Source organism: Trachemys scripta, chromosome 1 (genome assembly GCF_013100865.1).
Source record: "Trachemys scripta elegans isolate TJP31775 chromosome 1, CAS_Tse_1.0, whole genome shotgun sequence".
Taxonomy (NCBI): domain Eukaryota; kingdom Metazoa; phylum Chordata; order Testudines; family Emydidae; genus Trachemys; species Trachemys scripta.
The window spans coordinates 46,138,998-46,155,130 of record NC_048298.1 but is presented as its reverse complement, the minus strand read 5'-3'; the positions used below and the strand labels follow the sequence as shown (position 1 = coordinate 46,155,130).

General features: G+C 43.3%; 1 long non-coding RNA gene across 1 annotated transcript in view; it reads right to left on the bottom strand.

Moving 5' to 3' along the window:
* Window positions 1-265: 265 nt before the first annotated feature.
* LOC117876704 overlaps window positions 266-16,133 on the bottom strand; it is a 54,702-nt gene continuing 38,834 nt past the window's right edge. Inside the window, exon 3 of the long non-coding RNA XR_004645525.1 lies at window positions 266-386. This is a non-coding gene — a long non-coding RNA (uncharacterized LOC117876704). The remainder of the gene's footprint in view (window positions 387-16,133) is intronic.

The window sequence follows — 16,133 nt, the reverse complement described above, 5'->3', positions numbered from 1 at the left end:
TTCCAGCAGCCTTTTTTCCTTCCCCTTCAGGATCCAAGTGAGTTCATTATACTATAAGACTGCTAAAAACCCCAGCTTTCTACAGATAGCACAGTATACTGAATTTTGCTTTATCAATGATTGTTGGTAATACAGGTACCTCAGAGAAGTCAGACGTTTTGTTTGATGGAATGTGTGTTCCCACTGGAAAAAATCCTTTGAATCCTGGATATTGTGGAACTGGCATATAGCACCACGAATAACATGCCTGGGCCTCTTCTTGATAGTGTTTGTCCATCCGCTCCTGATCCTGTATCTTTCCTCAGAGCTGAAATTGTAGTCCAGTTAGTGTCTGCAACATAGCTTTAGTTCCTCCTGTTCCACTATTAGCAGAGCTGAAAGAATCACTGTAAAAAACACAAAAATAAAATAGCAGCAGCAATTTAATTTATATCACAATGTAAGGCTACTACAGTGAAAGAACGGTTCCTTAAATAGAAAACCAAATTAATGTTATGGTGGTTAGAGTGCACCCATAAGGACACAATCCCCAACTAAAAGATGAGAAGAAACAGTTGGCATTCAGTTAACAATCATGTTTGGAGGTTTGTGACTGACTTTGTTATTCCAAGGGAAGCCAGGTACTAGTCTCTTGGGATTATGTACAAAGGCAAGAAAGAAGTGGACATGTATGAACCTCAAAGGTGACTGCTGGGTTAATAAAACAGTCTGTTTTCTGTTCACCCACTCTTCCTCTCAGTGTGCAAGTACATTAAAATATGTCAAAAGGAAAGCCATTTGCTGGGGAGAAATAATTCAGCTAAAAGTCAAAATTTCCAGCTGGTGCATTGCCTTGGTGTGTATAAGTGCACTAACAAAGTGACCCACATATCTCACTGGATGAAAGTTGATATCCTCATTAAAGTAGAAACAAACACTCAAAATAGGCACAACTGCCAGTTAAAAAGAATAGAGCACAATTGATATAAGCCTGCAGTTTTCCTTACTCTGTTTCCTACTTGTACGATAGCAGCTATACTATATATATATGTAACTTCTTGAAAAAAACAATGAAGGCAAAGCTAATTTCATATGCGGTGTCCACTCTACTTTGCTAGAAGAATTTTGTTGCTAATAGTCAAGTATATTATTGATCCATGTTTAGGGGGCAGGAAATCTTTTATAGTCCACTTTATATGCAGTCACATACAAAATAGGGACCTACTCCTGCAAAACCCTGTTGTACAATAGTAATCCTTATAAATGTGGAATAGTCCTGCAGAAGTTAAGAGGACAATTCATAGGAGCACGTAAGTATTATTCACATAAGAATTTACAGGATCAGCATCATAGACTTTAAAATAATGTTATGTAGATGGTTTCTATCGACTTGCCCCAGGAAATTCAGAATTAATGCTTCAAGTCCATCTTTAATTTACACTGGTGGGTCTAAGTGTTGCAACATGCCTGATACATGAGATCAGGTCACCCACTGTTTGTTCCAGGCTTCTGGAGGAGGGCAATATTAGATGAAAGATCAAGCAAAATGGGGACAAATTTCACACTGTGCAGTAAGCAGCCATTTTGTTTTTTTAAAATCAGCTTTAAATAATATTAATTAATACATTATTTCATTTGAAAAAAAGGGAAGAAAGAAAAAAATCTGTGAGAGACATGTATGAAATTTGACAATTTCCAAAAATCTGTATTAATAACCAAATAGGAGCCATTAGAGTCTACCATCTAAATATGAATATAGGCAATGTTCCAAATATATATCCTCAGGACTTTTAAAAATGTGCATTATTTTTCTCAAGCTCATAACTCCTTCCCGCATTATGCAAATACTTACTTAGGGTCTTTTGAAAAATGCATTTTATGAACCTATTAGACTATAATAGCTCTTAAGTAGCTGTTATGAGCTAGCGTGTCAATACATATCAAGGAACATTAAAAATGTTTTAAAGCATTATATAGAATATTACTATTTATTGTTGTTTCTAGAGGTTCAGTGGAAGACAGCTGGTAACTTTTGTGCACTTCTCTCTCACTGAGGTTTCATCCTTCTCAGTTTATTTGACATTGGCTAAAGTGAATCCATAACGAGGGCATACTTGGTTGAACCATAATGTAATAACTTAAGCACTGCTCCTACAAGTGGTTCCATGAAGGCGGACATGGAGACCCACTGAAGTCAATGGAGCTCTGCCCACTTGGAATAAGCTGCAGGATTATGGTCTTCCTTTCTTCTCTTTTGATGTCAAAACATAAGTGAATTGAGTCTCAAAACAGCACGTTGCAAAAGTTCTATATTACAGCTGGGGACCAATGATTTAGGTAACTTGCCCCAAGTGACAAAGGAAGCCTGCATGGAGCTGAGAATAAAATCATGTGGCATCTCTTGGCTCCTAGGGCTGTGCCTTAGACACAAGTACTAAATGGCTTGTGCAGCTGAACGCAGCCCAGTGCCACCAACGAACAAGAGAAAATAAACCCTGTTTCCTTTTTATTGCATTATTTTTATCCTGAAGACATTAATGTTCTTTCGATACTTAATATGAGACAGTCTATCATGTTTCCTTGAACATCCAAAACTCCCTTTCAGTTCAATGGGATTTAGCGGCTTAGTATGAACACAGAATCAGGAACAAAATCCACCCCACTCCTTGACAGCCTCATAGGCCCTGCCCCACTTGCAGCGGTAACAGTGCCATGCTTCCGCATAGAGGAGGCTGAATGTGGGGATACTGCTCAGAGGGTGCACACTCTGGGCCTGCTCCTGCTCCCAGTGACTTCACTGAGAGATGGATCAGACCCCCCGTTCACAGCATGGAGCTTGGCTCCAGCATGAACTCCCTATGCAGCACCAGGCACTAGGTGGGACATAAGAAACAAAGAGGTGGGTTAGAGGAACCTTCTCTATGCAGCTCTTCTCTTCCTTGTACTGCAGGGTTGAGAGGGCCACATAAGGTCACAGGGACACTACTTCAGTCATTGAGCTATAATAGCCTCTGCAGTGTGGCTCCACAGTCACTCTGCAACCCATTAGCGTTTCTCCTCCTAACCCCACGGCTTATATGCCTAGGGCCTAGATGAGTTAATCAGGCTGGGTACTGGATATGAGCCCCAGTAAGTACTGAGGAGTCTGCCTTATGCAAACTAACACAAGTGGCTGCAAGAACTCCTTCCTGGGCTCTGCAATCTTATGTCAATTTGGATATCACTGTTGCATGCAGTCCCATGCAGATAAAACTCCCTCTCTAGTGTGCTAAAAATGTTACTGGATATGCAGAATAGTAGCTCTTCTAAACAAAGGAACTTAGTCATTTTCATTTATTTTTCCCCTTCAAAAATGCCCCAAGGCAGCCATCTATTTCAGTCAATGGTAACCTGAAAATATATATATGAACTATAGGAGCACAAAAGGCATCTAAACCCACAAACATTATTTTTGTACACACCAACTCAGCCAAATAGAGTTCTTCGCATTTCATTGGAACTCTTGGTTAACTCTTTGTATGCCAAGTTTTGACAGAGAGTTATATACCAATGGAATTGCATATGTATTATAGAACGCTCTCTTACAATGGCAGGGAAGGAGGACAGTAAGATACAATTGCAACAGATGTAAAAGAATCTCAAGTATTTTTTCAATTTTAAAAAGTTACGTTTGTCTCAAGATTTTTCCACCCCCAAAAAGTCATAAAAGTAAAAATTAACTTCAAATATATAAAGTATTGAACAGCTATTTCTAAAAATTACTTTCAGAATTTGTTCCAGTATGTTATTAATAACAAAACAAAGTTAAAAAAAAACCCAGCCATCTAATACTGGGTTGTTCCTCCTTTCAGAGTGGGAGCTGGGGGGAGGAAGTGGGAGCTGGAATCGTTAAGCCTTTCTTCAATTTTTTTTCTTTTTTAGTTGAAATTTTGAACTTTTCAAATTTACAAATTTCAAAATTTTCAAATTTTGAACTTTTCAAAATTATCTAACTTTTCAAAATTAACTCCACTGGTCAAGGAAATTCCAAGATTAAAAAAGAAAAAAACAAATGTGAAAATAGAGTGCAGGTTGAGAATGCATATCACTAACTGAATGGTAAAAGACCTTGCAGGGATTTGGAATTAAGGTTACATTTAAAAGAAAGCTCAACATGTTCACTTATTGAAATGCAGAGTTAAAGAATCTAGACAGACTTAACTCTGCCCTGTTGTGATACCATGCTATAAACATACAATTATGATTAAGGCATTTTAGTGTCTGTGACCCCAGATTAGATGAAGCTGATTTTTAAAGACACACTAGTGCTTATTCATATTTTTCCCCTTATGGAGTTATATGAGATACCAACTTCCTGAATTCAAAACTGGCAAGACAGTCAATGACAGAGCCAGGTTTGCAACCGGGATGGGAGGGTGGGAGTGTGTGTACAGAGGTTTTGGGGGACCTGAGGCAAAATCTGAAACTGAGGCTGACCACCCTTCCAAAAAATGTATCACTGAGAGGAGACTTATTTGGGGGGGATGCCCCACATTCACTGCACAGCAATGATTCAGCTCCTGTCCCATGGTGCTGGACTTGGCTCCCTGCTCAGGGTGTTGTGACCTGGCACGCAGGATCACAGCACCACTCAGGTGTCCCGGCCACCCCTCAATCATGATGGAGGGGCCTATGTTCTGAGCCTGTGGCGTTATGACCCCGCATACCTGGTCGCAACACCACGCGGTTTGGGGGCTCTCACAAAGAAAGCTTTGGACAAACTGCTGCTTTTGCCCCACCTCTGGTCAGCCCTGAGGGGGCATAACGAGTCACTGGTGGTGCCACTAACCCCCCACAGCAGCACCCTCCATCCCAGCTCAATAATCCTAATCCTGGCCCAGTGCAGAGGGGAGGCCTTGAGGGAGGGGGGCAATGGAGAGCAATCCCATCTTGCAGTCACCCAGATCCCCTTTTAGCTCCCTACTGGTTTTAAGTAAAAGTTTTTACATAACTCAAAGCCTGGCATGTGTGTTTTACTTCCAGTCGGAGTAAAACAGAAGATGGAGATATTTTGTACGAAAGATGCATCTTTACAAAAGACTACGGGAAACAAGTCAGATGAGCTCCACTACTAAACAATGGAGATAATGAATAAGTGGGCTAGCCTGAAACTGGGTAGGATGATTCACTGAATTGGAATTTCAACAATGATGTTTAAAATGTAGACGGGAAAGGAAAGAGTGAGAGCTAGTCAGAAAATTAGGTATGAACTTGCATTACAATATAGCGGGGGGAAAGAACACCAGTGATATTTTGGGTTATATTTCCAAAGGCCTCAAATTATGGATCAGGCAATATCCTTTCTCTCTACAGCACTGATGAGATTGAGCTTACTACTATATATAGCTCTGAGCTCCCCGCAGCACAAAAAAGGAAATTATGTGAAAAAGAATAACAGCAAGCATTGCTAAGGGATCAGGGGATTGATTTATAAGAATTAAATGACAAATGGGTGAGATGCATAATAGTCCACAAGTAGGTGAAAGGTGTAACACTGAGGAAGAAGATGAAATGTTTATAATAATACAAGAGGTTATCACTGGGAGTCGTGATTAGTATATTACGAATGTTAAACAGGTAGGATACCATGAAACATTCTTGACAGTGACTCTTAAAAGACATTGATTGGGTCCCAAAGAAAGTCCCTATCATTTGAGTCCTTTAAAACTAGACTTGGCAAAGCACTAGTACAGCTACTGGACAATAGGTCATGAACCTGTATTGGCAGGGGATGGACAAAATGATCTATCAGGTCTTTTTCCTCTCTAACGTCTTTGAGCCCATAAAGTTCTAAGTCAGATGTTTGCATCACTTGTCCATGTAATCAGCAGTGCTCAGTGTGGCCACAGAGAGAGCTGGAAAGGTGAGGGTAGTTGAACAGTTATCTGATATAAGTCAGAAGAAACCCATAATAATTAAAAATTTGTTTTTATAATTATACATATAGTTTTCTTGTCAGAGTTGAGGATGGAAAACTGAATGGAAAACTGGACTTTAAGGACATGGATAAAGAACAGTACATGAAGAAGTAATTGTTGCAGGGGAAAGATGCAAAAGAAAATGACATTAAAGATATTCTCCTGCTAGTAACAAAAGCCTCAGCTTTGGGAGGGTAAACCAGTAGCAGAGTTTGATTCATAATGAGTGGTTTTGTTTCCTCCTACTTTTCATCAAATAACTAACATTTGAAGTCAAAATCCTAACTAAGGCCCATTGTTCTTCAGCTCTTCCATGATAATCTCTTTATCTCCTCCCTGCATTAGGGTGCCCAGATACGGAAAGAAAAAATTCAGAACCAAGGAACATCAGCAGTAGTAGTCTGATTTGAAGGTGCTGTGGAAGGTGAATACATTGGTGATATTATAACTTGCTTTTAGTCATTAATTAATGTAGGATTAAATAATGATTAATAATACTTAGCTCTTATGTGCACCAGTAAAAGTACCGCAACTAGCTATAACATCTGGCCACCTGGATAACAGTTTAGGTCGAATTTAGCAGTGTTAGATCGATTTAACTCTGCAACCATCAACACGACAAAACCATTTTTATCAACTTAAAGGGCTCTTAAAATCGATTTCTGTTCTCCTCCCCGACAAAGGGATTAGCACTGAAATCGACCCTGCTGAGTCGAATTTGGGGTAGCGTGGATGCAATTCGACGGTATTGGCCTCTGGGAGCTATCCCAGAGTGCTCCACTGTGATTGCTCTGGACAGCACTCTCAACTCAGATGCACTGGCCAGGTAAACAGGAAAAGCCCTGCGAATTTTTGAATTTCATTTCCTGTTTGGCCAGCGTGGCAAGCTGATCAGCACAGGTAACCATGCAGCGCTCATCAGCACAGGTGACCATGGAGTCCCAGAATCGCAAAAGAGCTCCAGCATGGACCGAACAGGAGGTACTGGATCTGATCGCTGTATGGAGAGACAAATCCATGCTATCTGAACTCCATTCTAAAAGATGAAATGCCGGAATATTTGAAAAAATCTCCAAGGGCTTGAAGGACAGAGGTTATAACAGGGACCCGCAGCAGTGCCTCGTGAAACTTAAGGAGCTCAGGCAAGCCTACCAAAGAACCAGAGAGGCAAACGGCCGCTCTGGGTCAGAGCCTCAGACATGCCACTACTATGATGAGCTGCATGCCATTCTAGCGGGTGTCCCTACAACTACCCCACCCCTGTGCTTCCCTCCTTCCCCACCCCTCCCGGACTACCTTGGCAGTTATCCCCCATTTGTGTGACAAATTAATAAAGAATGCATGAATTTGAAACAACAATGACTTTATTGCCTCTGCTAGGGGAGACCAAAGGGAGGAGGGGAGGGCAGTTGGCTTACAGGGAAGTGGAGTGAACTAAGGGGGCGGGTTTTCATCAAGGAGAAACAAACAGAACTTTCACACGGTAGCCTGGGCAGTCATGAAACTGGTTTTCAAAGCTTCTCTGATGCACAGTGCACCCTGCTTTGCTCTTCTAACCGCCCTGGTGTCTGCCTGCGCATAATCAGCGGCCAGGTGATTTGCCTCAACCTCCCACTCCACCATAAACGTCTCCCCCTTACTCTCACAGATATTGTGGAGCACACAGCAAGCAGTAATAATGATGGGAATATTGGTTTCCCTGAGGTCTAACTGAGTCAGTAAACTGCGCCAGCGAGCTTTTAAACATCCAATGGCACATTCTAACACCATTATGCACTTGCTCAGCCTATAGTTGAACTGCTCCTTACTACTGTCCAGGCTTCATGAGCCATGGGAGCAAGGGGTAGGCTGGGGTAGGTGCGACCGTGTGGTGCTGCCGACTGGGAGAGCAGCCTGAGGCAGAAGCCTCCAGCTGGCATGATATTCCAGGCAGGACTGAATCTCCATTAGACAAAACTTAAAGAAGAGAATGACCTGGACTCATTCCCATTTTTGTCCAGGCGCCCCCGACCGACCTCACCGAGGCCGGCTAGGAGCACCCATGTCTGCCCAGGTGCCTCTTATCAACCTAACCAAGGTCAGCCAAGAGCACCCACGGGACGATGATGATGGTTAGCAGTCGTATTCCACTGTCTGCCATCCGCAAGGCAAGGCAAAGCAAGGGGATGCTGATATGTAGCATTGCACTACCGCGTCTGCCAGCAGCACACCCAGGAGACATATGGTGACAGTGAGCTGAGTGGGCTCCATGCTTGCCGTGGTATGTCGTCTGCATGGGTAACCCAGGAAAAAAGGCGAGAAACGATTTTTTGCCATTGCTTTCACGGAGGGAGGGAGGCCTGATAACATGTACTCAGAACCACCTGAGACAATGTTTTTGCACCATCAGGCATTGGGAGCTCAACCCAGAATTCCAATGGGCAGCAGAGACTGCGGGAACTGTGGGATAGCTACCACAGTGCAACTCTCCGAAAGTCAACGCTAGCCTCGGTACTGTGGACGCACACTGCCAACTTAATGCGCTTAGTGGGGACTGTATCAAATCGATTTATAAAAAAATCGACTTCTATTAAATCGACCTAATTTCGTAGTGTAGACATACCCCTTTGTTGAAACACAAAGCACTGGGTTCTAATTTGTCCCCCCTTCATAATTAACATGTGTATGAAGGAGACAGTGAGATGATTAAGGGTGCAGTGCTAACAGTGTAAGGATAAAATGCAGCTTTACAGCTCCTTTTAATTAAATACAGGCTGTCTTTGCCCTGCTTACAGGGTCCGGGGCTGAGATAGTGGCTTGGATTCAAGCAAGCTGGTTGAAGCTCACACCAGGCACAATGCATGTATGGGCCAAAGGAAGAATGTGAGAGAAGTCGCTTGTGCTGGAATCCAAAACTCTGAGAAGATTCAAACAGCTACTATTTTTAAAAAAAGAGGTCAGCTTGCCAGAGAAGTGTTTCCTTCTTTCTACACAAATATGAAATAGATGGAATATAGGCTGTTCTGATGTATACTTCCAGAGCCCTCACCGCCCCCGTCCACCACTACCCCCATTATTATAATTTGTATTGCCATAAAGCCTAGGAGCCCCATTCATGCACCAGGACCCCATTGTGTTAGGCACTGTACATATCCAGAACATACCTTGCCCCCCCGTCAGCTATTTGATTAAAGACAAATTTAACAAATGATTGAGGAGTAAGGCAATTTCAGACCATTCTTTACAAAGCCTCCTGGGGTGCCTAAACTCCAGACTGCCACATAAATTGGGCTGCCCGCCACCCTGACCAATTCTGGGGCTCCCTCTCCCCTCCCCAGTGCACAAGGCGAAAGGGAAGCCGAGAAACAGCACCCACACTCAGTCTGTAGGGAAGGAATTGCTGGAGTGGCGGGAAGCTCATGTGTCTCAGTTTCCTTTTCTGACCCTTACTGGGGTTGAGGAGGGAGCCCAAAGTCTTCATCACCCCTTACAGCTTCAGCAGAGCCAAGATGGGGATGGGTTTATTTTCTTTTAAATTAAGACAACAAAAAAGGTACCTGCGGTGTTCCTTGTGCCGTGAATAGCATTGCATAGGGAGGTTGTGGAATCTCCATCATTGGAGATTTTTAAGAGCAGGTTAGACAAACACCTGTCAGGGAGGGGCTAGACAGTACTTAGTTCTGCCTTGAGTGCAGGGGACTGGACTAGATGACCCCTCGAGGTCCCTTCCAGTCCTACGATTCTATCTCCCCTATACTCAGTAACCTAGGGAAGACCCCCATTGAGCCCAACAGCATTAAGCTTTTCAACAAATTTATAGATACATCTGAAGAAGTGAGGTTTTTACCCACAAAAGCTTATGCCCAAATAAATCTGTTAGTCTTTAAGGTGCCACCAGACTCCTTGTTGTTTTTGTAGATACAGACTAACACGGCTACCCCCTGATACTTGACAAGTTTTTCAACAGTGCACGCTCAATGCCACCCCAATGTCATCCTTTATAGGTCCAGTTGCCATATACTGCAGTCAGGCTTTAACATCCCCATTGAAAATGCAGAAGAATTGGACACCAGCTATCATTCCCAGAGAAGTCTTACTCCCTCCGGATGAGAATTTATTTCTGAGTCTGCAGATCCATGTGGACCATAACGCTCCTATCGGCTCCATGCCACAGAAGACTACATATCAGGACAGAATTTGGCTTAGAACACGGTGCAGATTACAGACTAGCCATCTCTTCATATTACACAACTAAAGACAAATAAATGCTTAGTCGATAAGGCAGCCAGTCCAAGCACAGCACAGCTAGAGGAGAGAAGTTTAAAACAAAAACTAGTGTTTCTTGACTTGAGACAATATTTTCTTCTAGTTATAAATGGTATAGTTTGTCTCAGCACACCAATCCTACCTCACCAGGTAGGAACAAGAAAGGAAACCTGTGAGGAAATGTACTTATCTTTCTTTATTTCTGTGTTCCTCTTCCTCACTCATCTTGCCAACATTTTTGGATTAAGCATAAAAAACAAATTTAGAACATAGGAAACATAAGAAGGGAAAAATGGGCCCCATGCCAATCACCTCTTTCCTGTTAAGAAACAAAATGGTGCATTGCAAAAATAGTGTTGCCCCTTTTTGACCCGAGTAGCTAGTCAAAGTTTGGGCCCTGGAGATGTTCCCATTGGAAGAGAAAATTGATGGAATCTGGTGTTGTCTTTGTTCATTTTTCTATGTTAATCTTGTTTATTTACAAAGAATGTACAAAGTCCTGCTTCTCTGAATGCAGGAGGCACCAAAAACAAAAGGTGCAGTTTCTTAGTTTACAGCCCCAAGTGTCTTCAGCCAACAGACCCGAAAGCTCGCTCTCTAGCTATTTCCAGGGTCACAGTGTTCACTTGCTACTGCTTAACTTTCTTCCTTTTTGCCTCTGCTTCTCTCTGTTCAGTGTGTTCTCGGTTTCTGTATGTTCTGCCTTCCCTCACACACATTACCCAAAACAACACTCAGCAAAAGCCCTCCACTCACTCAGTCCAAACACTGTTGGGTGAGTTCACAACTCCTTTTGTCTTAAGTGCTTGTGGTGAAGTTATCCTGACAGTTACATTAACTGAAGACAGTGTTCAGACCCAATCTCAAAGAGGGTTGTGAGTCATGCAGTCACAGGTACCCCCCTCCCCATCATAACAATAGCTCCTCCTAGCAGCACACCAATTTATGGACTCCCACCATCTGCTTTTCTGTATTTTCTCTTTACTTATTTGACTATGGATTTTTCTGTGGTGCTTGATGACATACTATATGAGTGCCACACAAACATTAGCAAATTTAATCCTCACAAGACCCCTTTTGATCCAGGGAAGTCTAATTATCTCCATTTTACTGATGAAAAATTGAGGCACAGAGAGATTTGGGCCTGATTTGTTTTACAGAAGAGCAGAGCATCTAAAACACCAGGTGAAGTCAGTGGGAGTTTTGGGATCTCTGCTTTGGTACTCAGCACCTCATGAAATCAAGTTTTAAGTGCTTGGGTTCACACAGGGAGCCTCTGGTAGAGCAGGGAACAGAACTCAGATCTCCTGAGCCTCAGACCAGTGCCACAGTCAAGAGACACTCCTCCCCTTTGAACAAATGAGACAAGAAATATAGTAGGTGAATATTAGCCATTAGAGCTAGTCAGAAAATACCCCCCCCCCCCGACCGCCCTCAAAAAAGGCACTGAAAATTCAAATTTTCAAAAAATTCAACCATCCCAATATGACATTCTGCAGTGGGATTTTCAAAAGAGCCTCGGTGACTTCAGAGTCATGTCCCACTACTGACCATCAATGGGACTCATGCTTCTAGGTCATTTAGATGCTTCTGAAAACTTCACCCCTAATTTCTATTCCTATTTTCAGGCTCATCAGCAGATTCAGAGGTTACAGTACTGAGCAGCCCAGGGACTGATTTCAAGGAGTATTTTAGCAGGACAACTGCCTTGGGATGATTTAGGGCCTGATGTCAATCAACAAGTGCTGAGTGGCCTCAACTCCTGTTGAACTCACCAGGAGTAGAGAGGGTACTTAGCACCTTCCAGGAAGTGCTCAGTTCCTCTCAGTATCTGGCCCCTAATCCCTCATGTTAATTCACTCTAGAGCCCTCTATGGGTATCTCTGTACAGCATTTTGGAGTCAGCCTCCCAGCCTGATCCCAATCCCCTCCCAAGACTTCAGAGCCCAGGTTCCAGCCTGAGCCTCCACTTCAAAGTGCTGTCTACACAGCTATTTTTAGAGCACTCGCGGGAGCCCTCCAAGTCCAAGCCTGTCAACCCAGGCTGAGAGGCTGACTCCAAAATGATGTGTAGACATACCCTAGCAGGTTCAAGATAGAAATGAGACAGCACACAAACAGCTTCTATTTTAAAAAGTTGTCTAATACTCAATAAATTCTGTTCCTAATTATGTTAATGAAGCAGACAGGGAACCAGAACATTATATATAGAAGTCTCCAAAAACATCCATAGCTGGTGCAGGATATTGGATTTGCAGCAAACTTCTGGTCCAGTTATTAATATTAAATCAGTCCCTTTGATATGAACAGCATTTTTTTAATTTGGGAGGAATCTATACCTGCTGGGATTTAAACTTCCCACCCATGGATCCAAAAAAAGTAGATCTAATAATTAACAGTAGTACTAGCAATTATCATCTTTGCAAGCCACTAGAGGGCAAGATCATCACACTCAGCTATTTAATTTGAATGGCACAATTTCAGTCCTCTAGAAATTATTGCTCAGTTCTACTTTGAATTAAGCAAATTACACCAGCAGTCCAATGATTAATGATGCAGCACTTTTATTTATCTTGTCATTTTTTTCAATTTCTATAATGCACTAATCAATACCTCCATGGGTGGCCAGTGAACTGGACGTTGGGGGAGGCTAGCCCCCAGCCCCTCCCCTTGTGCCCGAGGCCCTGCCCCTCTCCTTCCCCTTCTGCCACTCTCCCCTGCCCCGCAGGAGCCCACAGAATCCCCACTGCGCCCCTACCCCCAGCCCCAGTGCTGGGCGGCCTGGCAGCACAGCCCCAGCACCCCAACTCCGGCACGGCTCCCCTGGCCCAAGTGTGCCATCCTTGAATACCTCTTAACATCCATATAGAAAAATATAACATTATGTATATTAAAACAACCTAGAAAGGCAGACTACCAAGAGAAAGAGCTTCCCAAACCATAACAGACATTAATCCCTCCCCCAAAACAAATCTTTGTTAAAAGCCTCAGTAAACACTTAGGACTCAACATGGGCATAGGGGGATCAGGGCACAAGCAGCCCTCCCTCTCCTGCCCCCTGTGCAGTGCACTGTTGCAGTCTCTAAATTAATGGGCGCACAAGGACTGCTTCATCCTAGTGCCTGGGGGTCCAAAGAGAGTGAGGCAGGCCCCACCCATCCGCCTCCATACTGGCCCGCCAAGCTGACCTGCCAGAGGGAATGGGCTGCCTTATTTTAAGGGATGGCGCAGCATGCATGCTTCCCATGTAAGCAGGGCTGTGTTGGGATGGATTATGATTCCGGAACACATGTGGGGCTATGCAGTTGCCAACACAGGCCCTGTGTATTTGCAGAATCTGTCCCTTACATAGGCCTTGAAACATGTGTTGAAGTCAGGTTCGTTCAGATCGGGCGGAGGTGGGGGTGGCAACTGTTGAGTGAAGGGCCCTTTAATGAGAACACATTGCTCTCAGTTCCCAGGGGTAAGGGTCCTGAGCTGTCAGAAACAGCCATGCTTTGCCAGGCTCGACTTCCAAATGTATATAAAACAGTATTGCTAAACCCAAGCATTCAAAAATTGCATCAGATCCCAAAATTATGAGATTGGCTTAAAAATCACGAGATTTTTAAAAAATAATACATTTAGGTTTCTTTTTAGTTGCCTTCTGGTTTTAGAACTTCTAGGGTTCACATTTTCCAGCTTTTCTCTGCAACCATGAGGGCTAGAAACTTACTTTTTAAAAAAAAAGAAAGCTGACATTCTGTTGAGTTCACATGATTCCCAGAAAAATACAAAATACTGCATGACTTGTGAGAATACTGTGAGATTTGGCATCTCTGTGAATAATTCTATCAGAATGCCAGGACTGGTTTGCAGCTCTTGGACAAAAAATGAAGACTAACTGTTAGAGTGTTCAGCTGTTTAGCAGTTCTTGTACAGCATGATACTTCATTACAGGAGAGACTCCTTCTGGAGTAAGGATATCAAACTAAGACATGCTGATGCTTTTGAAACTGGAGTAGAAGCAATGATAGCAGCAGTGATGGTGCCAAAACCCGGTCCTGAGCGCAGGCTGGGGTAGAAAATTCCATTGTTCCTGTACTTTGGGCAGTGAACCCTACTGACAAGTCTACCACCACCACAAACCCATCTGCCAGAGGCTGCAACTTAGCACATGTTAAATTAGATGAAGAGCCTGAAAATTCTCTCAACAGCTAGTATGAATTGCATAATATGTTAAATTACATTAAAAAAGCAACATTAACTGAACATTAAGGTTGCAAAGCAAGGCACTTATCAGTTAGGAAATGCCTGAATGAATTTGTCTGTGAAACCTTAGTTCAGACCTCCTGCACTGCTGTAGTGCTTCAGTAAAGATGCTACTACACCCAGGGGTGGTGGAACAATGTGTATAGTGGGAGTGCTGAGAACCATTGAACCAAACTGTAACCCTGTAAATGATGGACACCACATCAAGACAGGGGGTGCAGCAGCATCTCCAGCACCCCTAGTTCCAGCACCTATGACTACACCCCATTGGCATAGTTAATCCACCCCTGCAAGAAGTGGTAGCTATGTCGACAGGAGAAGCCCTTCCATCACTATAGCGCTGTCTACACTGGGGGTTAAGTGGGTGTAACTGCATCACTCAGGGGTGTGGATTTTTCACTCCCCTGAGGGACATAGTTATACCGATATAAGTTTATAGTGTAGACCTGGCCTGTAGACAGTCTTTAATTACATGATTTTTTCCTTACAGGACCCCTGTCTCATTCAGGGCACAGCATAGACTATGCTCAATAAATAGGTTGCTACTAAATTTTTCTTTTTGTCCTTATCATTCAATATATGGCCACAAGCCTTATTTATTGCATAACATCCAAAGCCTGCACTGAATAAAAATGTATTTATTTCTTCATGGGCTTTTCTACGTGCTTATCACCATAGCATGTAAGTGCTTCACAAACGTTAATGAATTTATCTTCACACTATCCCTGCAAAGTAAGGAGGTGTTATTATCCCCATTTTGCAAGACAGAGAGATTCATTATCAAAAGTGTCCGTTACTTTTGGGTGCCCAAGTTGAGATGCCTCGGAGCTGATTTTTCACAGTACTTAGCATCTGTAGGTCACTTTATATGTTCAAAGCACAAGCTCTTATTGACTTCAGCTATTGTTGTGCGTGTTTGGCACTTCTGCAAAAATGAGGAACCCAAAAATGAGGAACACAATTAGTGGTCACCTATGAAAAGTTTTAAAAGATTAAATGCCATCATGAATACTTGGATTCTACTTCCTTCATCACAAGGTCATCCTTTCTCCTCCTGCAGTTCCTGCTTCATTCACTACACACCTTCCAACTTCTGCAACAAATGCAGCAGGGTTCTATAGACCAGTGGTTCTCAAAGCCGGTCCGCCGCTTGTTCGGGGAAAGCCCCTGGCAGGCCGGGCTGGTTTGTTTACCGGCCACGTCTGCAGGTTCGGCCGATCGCGGCTCCCACTGGCTGCAGTTCACTGCTCCAGGCCAATGGGGGCTGCAGGAAGCAGCACGGGCCGAGGGATGTGCTGGCCACCCTTCCTGCAGCCCCCATTGACCTGGAGCAGCGAACCGCGGCCAGTGGGAGCCACGATCGGCCGAACCTGTGGACGCGGCTGGTGAACAACCACTGCTATAGACAACACTCTCTATACAACCTTGATTTATTCCCAAAACACTATCAATTCTGTACAGGAAATAAAACAGGGCTCTTCTGGAATTAATAGTGTGTGACCATATAATTAAAGACAGTATCATAATAGATACACCTGAAAGGGGCAAAGTAAACTTGAGCGGGCTACCTTAAATTGGTCATTTCCTAACTATTGATTAGTTGACTTTGCAACCAGTTTTCTTACCTATTACGTACCAGAAGGGGGGAACATTGACAGGATAGTCTCCCTGCTCTTGTTTCTGATGACTGGCACCACAGTG